Here is a 5,813-nt window from a genome sequence, read left to right as displayed (position 1 = left end):
TAAGGCTGAAACATAAAATATGGAAAAATAAAATTATGTGTTGTGCATACTTTCGTGATGCAGTGTACATCCACAGCAGTGTCTCCAATTAACTCAAGTAAGGAGTTTCCAAAGCCATGACATCATCTTGGCTCTCTTCATTGCTTAAAGAGATGGTTGTTATTCTGTATGTGAACTTCTGATTGTGAATTTCACATACAGAATGATATTCATTTATAAATAGATTAATATTTGACATATTATTTCTATCAACATTGGGGCATTTAGCAAATGGAAATCATTTTGGTGGTTGACCAACTGACCTAAAACAAGAGACGGCCTGATTTCATTTCAAACTAGGGATGAACTGATTGTAGTTTTCTGGCCAACCACTATCTTTAAAAAGACCTGCCAATTCGAGTTTTGGCCAACAATTTTTTTGTCTAAATATTTGCTTAAATATAGGGATGAAGATGTTATGTTTGCAACAGTGAATGGATTATTTTTAAGTGTACATGTGCAGGCATGACCTGGTGGGCAGATCTGTCAGTCAGTCCTCTCACAATAGAGGAATAGAAAATAGTGGATGATTTCCAGACCTTTGCGGAGGTAGATAAGATCAGTGGATAAGATCAGTTTCTCATGTAAGTATCCACTGATTGCCGCTTTCCCCAAATTAAGGAAATCAGGCCTGATTTAGCTGTACACTCCTACTTCAGATGTCTTCATGTGTCTTTTTAACCAGAAACTTCTTGTTGCAACTGCATTCTTTGTCAGGCTCATGGCCAGAGGTAGGTGGGATATTTCTAAAAATTGCACTCAAGTAAGAGTAGCACTACTTCAACATATTTTTACTCAAGTAAAAGTACAATGTAGCTGTCCAAAGAATTACTCTAGTACGAGCAAAAGAGTAATTGGCAAAAAGTTCACTCAAGTACTGAGTAACTAATCAAATTGTTAATCACTTAATATTTAAAAATTACATTATCAGATGCACCAAAATATAAAGTTACCAAAATGTCAATAATTCATATAAGTAACAAAATCAGGCAAAAGAACATTTTTCCAGATCAATTTCATATAAAACTTATGAAACTTTATCAAAAACTGAATGTGTGTGTCTGTGTCTTTGTTTAAAACATATCTGTCTTTCATTCAGTGATGATAGAGAATCAAGAAATTTTACTCAAGTAAGAGTAGCAATGCTTCATTATAAAATTTCTCAAGTAAAAGTAAAAAGTATAGTGTGATAAAAATACTCCTAAAAGTTTTTTTTAAAGGTACTCATAAATGTAATTTAATAATTTAATAAATGTAATTTAATAAATGTAATTAGTTTCCCAACTCTGCATATGACTATTCAGAAATTTCAAAGAGATTTTTCTTCGTTATAAATATAATATGGTATGCATTTGTGCAGAGATGAGGCTGCAGTGTACTCTTATTTTAACCAAATATTTTTTTGTCGTACAAGTTTCATTAAATCATAAATAACCAACTCTATAATGAGGTGTTTTACGTTATGAAGTTCCATTTGGGTCCAGTAAGACTAAGTTATCCGGTCTACTTTTATCACTGATAATTTGACTCGCGAACACAGTTTGTTGTATTTGCATACAGGTGAAAAGGCCTTTACATAAATTACCTACAATCTGAATATGACGAGGGAGAGAGGGACAGGTGTGGGTGAACCGGGATGAAAAGGGATGGGCTGATATACGTAGACATACAGGGCGGGGGAGCAGGGAGTGAGTGTGTGTCGCCATTGCCGCTTGGCAGTGCTGTTGGGAGAGAAGGAGGAAGTCCGCAAAGCCAGCTTTCAGTTTTCAGTGGATACTAGCCTAACATGGACAAGAGTAAAATATGGACTTATCGGTTGTAATGACCTAACAGTATTACGCCTCAAATCAAACCTGGCTTTGGAGTTTTTTTTTCGGAGAACCCGACTGCCAACAGAAAAAGGGATATATGTTTTTTTTTTAACCTTCGAACGTGGATATGCTTCCTTCTGTTTTCCGTGGTATATGGATCTAGGAGCCACCATGTTATTAGGTGGGTAGGGGAATGTATCTGAAACGACTTTATGAGCTCACCCAGCACTCTCATTTAAGGACGAAAGGTACCCGCACGACTCTAACTTGGAGTGTTCAAGTAAACCAGTGCCAGAACCCGACCTGGTCTGGTAAACTAGCCTAGATTGTGTTTTTTTTACTCGAGCAATCTCCGTCCGGGTTGGTGCTAACGCTAGCTGTTAGCTAACTCACTCTGCTAGGTTAGCAGTGTTCAGCTAACGTTGTCAAAGGGGATTAGAGGTGTGTATTTTTCCTCTCTCCTAATCTTTTTAGGGCGAGATCGATATTTTACGACTGTGGCGCAAAACTGCAGGTGTGACTATTGAAGGGAGCACTGTCGCATTATTCTAACTCAGTCTCTTAGTTCCACTTTAATTCCAAAGGAATCCTCTCTAACCTGTTTATTCCTGCTCTGACACTTCTTTCCTCCGGCAAAATTATTGTCATTAAACCCACACATTTACTTTCTTTGTTGCTGTTTAGATAGGCAATCTGAAACATTTCTAAAGAAAGTTTATACACTAATAAAATGAGTTTAACAGACAAATTATACAATTCTAAATTAGTTATTGACTTTGTCTACAAGTTGCAGGGATGTTCTTTATAGATGGTCTACATCTATCAAATTTTTTTTAAAGTAGACATCTTTTTCCTTATTTTGTCATGAGTGGAGTATGTTCACACACAATCTATCTCTCACTAATGAGAAGTTATGATCAAAAATTTGAACTGGAAACAACAAAAAAGCACTGCCATTTATTTTCATTCTGCTGCAGATTGTCAAGGGTAGTTCTGACGCTCTGTTTAATGTAGGGCTGTGTGACAATATCGATTTTGCGATACATATCGATATTTTCTTTCCTAAAAAAATCGATATTCATCCGCAAGTATCGTAACATCCAACTGTCACCTTGCTCACTCACTGCTTGCTTCGCCAGGAGAGTGATTAGGTCATCAGGCTTAGAGTGATTCCTTCAGATAAGTGTCAAGGTTAAAAAGGTATCAAACTATTCAGAGAAGAGTACTTGGTGCACTTTATTTACTTTACAAATGCATGTAAACTACAGTTTGTATTGATTCAATTAAAAGAAACATGTTTTCTCACCACTTCTTTGATTCTTTTTGTCCAGCTGTCGACTTTAAGTCTGTGTCCATGTCCAACCAGAGCCAGGTTGGTGCTTTTAATCAGTTTTCTGTTAAATTAATTCAATCCAACTCTATAACAGTCACAAAATGTCACCAAAATCACTGTCCCTCTAAAATCTTTCAGAAAATCGCAAAAGTGTATTGAATTGTATTGTTTACTGAATATCGCAATATATATTGTATCGTGGGCAGAATATCATGTATCGTATCATGAGATTATTGTATCACTACAGCCCTAGTTTAATGTATGTTCTGAATGTTAGCAATGTGCCTATGCTCACAGGTTTCCTTCAGCCTAACTTTCAGGCCTATTAGTGGAACATTTTCTATAATTCTGAGTTAAGAGTTGCTAACCTAATTCTCAAAGTAATAAGTTATATTGTGGACACTATTTGTGTTGAAAATAGCAATTATTTATCCTGTTGTTTTGAAATAAGTCATGCCTTTAGCTCTCAAGTGTTTATGAACAAGGACTCTGAATAATTTGATTATATTCAATGTCATCTCTTTTAGTCTGCCTGTGACATTTGTCTCAGGATTTTTCACCTAATTTGGTATCGTTTAAAACAGTTTGTTAGGTTTTGTTGTACCCAATGAACTGACATTCATTCAGAGGGTTTTATAGTTTAAAGTAGGGCTGTTGTAAAAGAATATTTTAGTAATCGAGTCCTCTATAGAATATTTTTACGATTGTCCGAGGAATAGGATCTCACTCTGTCTCTCTTAGCTCTATTCCTACTGTTCAGTCCAAAACCATGATGACGCGATTTTGACGCCACCAATACTGTCGTAGTCCAACCATCACACCGCAAGGTTCAACAATCCTTATTTCTCCCCAAGCCCTCACAAAAAGTCCCACAATTCAACACCATGCTGCTAGCACTTCACAACAACTCATAGGCGGAAGTAAGAGCACTGCCCACCACAAATAATGATCCGGCTGGAACACGGTGCGCTACATAATAAAATTTAATTTAAAACGGTGCGCTTCGTTAAAATTTAATTTGACGAAGCTTCAATGCAGATAAATTTTCCTCGAGGAATTTTAATAATCGAGGTACTCAACTCATTCAAGGAATTGTTTCAGCCCTAGTTCAACCCTCTGATGCGTAAGCGGGTCCTTTTGGACCCGGTGAGGTCATCTTTTTGCAATATCTTTGCAATGAAACGTTTTCATCACTTCATATTGCAGGTATTTCTCAAGAAACATGTTATTGATATCATGCAATTCAAATTTTTAATTTACCTTTTATACATTTTAAGAAATGGCATGTTTTATATTGCCTCCCCATTCTTCCATGAGTGGGTCCAAAATGACCTGCATTTATTTCCTATGGAATTTAATGGGAATCTTTGTTTCTTACCAACTGTGACTATCAGGAAAACATTTTTTGTGAACCAAATGCACTGAGACCTAACTGTCACCCCTGAATAATGTTTTACACAGCAATAGCTCTTACATATAAGTATTATCTTTATTTTTACCTCACAAATGTGTGTGTGTGTGTGTGTGTGTGTGTGTCAGTCCTGAGTACTGTGACAGCGTTATTGTCACGAATCAACATATTATCTTTCTTCAAAGTTAGCTAATACTAGTTATCTAACCAACTAGCTAACATTGCCATGTATACTAACTATATTGTGCATGTGTATTATTTGTGTGTGCATGTCTGTGTGTGTGACTGAAACCCTGGGTCAGAGAATGTGTTGAATGACATGCAAAACCTGTTGATCAATGTGTTCAAGGTTTGTTCTTTTATCATCTCAATAAATATTCATAGCTATATAAATAAATGCATAAATAAATTAGCTGGAAAAGTATAGAGTGCTTTTTCCTGGTCAGGGAGGGTGTCCTGCCCCAAGTAGAGGAGTTCAAGTGTCTTGTGATCTTGTTCACGTATGAGGGGAAAAATGGAGCAGGAGATCAACAGGAGGATTGGCTCAGCGTTTGCAGTGAAGCAGGCGCTGTACTGGTCTGTCGTGGTGAAGAGAGAGCCGAGCCAAAAGCGAAGCTCTTGATCTGCCAGACAATCCACGTTCCTACCCTCATGAGCTTTGGGTCATGTCCGAAAGAACGAGGTACAAGCGGACAAAATAAGTTTTCCCCATAGGGTGTCTGGGCTCTCCCTTAGAGATAGGGTGAGAAGGTCAGATATCCAGGAGGGACTCAGAGTAGAGCCACTGCTCCTTTACGTCAAGAGGAGCATCTGGTTAGGATGCCTTCTGGACTTCTCTCTGGTGAGATGTTCTGAGCACGTCCCACCGGGAGGAGACCCAGGGAAGACCCAGGACACGCTGGAGGGACTATGTGTCTTAGCTGGCCTGGGAACGCCTTGGGATTTCCCATGGAGAAGTTGGAACAAGTAGCTGGGGAGAGGGAGGTCTGGGCCTCCTTACTTAGGCTGCTAAGAAAGGGGCAGCCTAAGTAACCCCCCCCCCCTTCCCGACCTTACCCCGGATAAACCGTAGATGGATGGATAGATAAATGCACATTCATACACACACTCACACGTGTGATGCACACAGCATAATAGAATACAGACAGTGATGTTAGTGTAAGACTCGTGGGTGACCAGTTATTGACTGAAATTGTCTGATTATGATCGGTGGCCGATC

The 5,813-nt window shown here is 38.2% G+C and overlaps 1 protein-coding gene across 5 annotated transcripts in view; it reads left to right on the top strand.

The window, feature by feature from the left end:
- The first annotated feature begins 1,720 nt into the window (after positions 1 to 1,720).
- arhgap5 (Rho GTPase activating protein 5) overlaps positions 1,721 to 5,813 on the top strand; it is a 32,269-nt gene continuing 28,176 nt past the window's right edge. The window contains exons 1-2 of one of the 5 annotated variants that reach the window (XM_015024869.1): positions 1,721 to 2,031; positions 3,925 to 4,010. The gene's annotated coding sequence lies outside the window, so the exon portion shown is untranslated. Of the gene's footprint in view, positions 2,032 to 2,077; positions 2,099 to 3,924; positions 4,011 to 4,039; positions 4,148 to 5,813 lie in introns of those variants that run through there. The other 4 variants (XM_015024868.1, XM_015024872.1, XM_015024871.1 and 1 more) reach the window with 4 other exon arrangements.

Source organism: Poecilia latipinna, unplaced genomic scaffold (genome assembly GCF_001443285.1).
Source record: "Poecilia latipinna isolate Pla-1442-1.1 unplaced genomic scaffold, P_latipinna-1.0 Scaffold3849, whole genome shotgun sequence".
NCBI classification, from domain to species: Eukaryota; Metazoa; Chordata; class Actinopteri; order Cyprinodontiformes; family Poeciliidae; genus Poecilia; species Poecilia latipinna.
The sequence above is the reverse complement of the archived record's forward strand: the minus strand, read 5'-3'. Positions and strand labels throughout refer to the sequence as shown.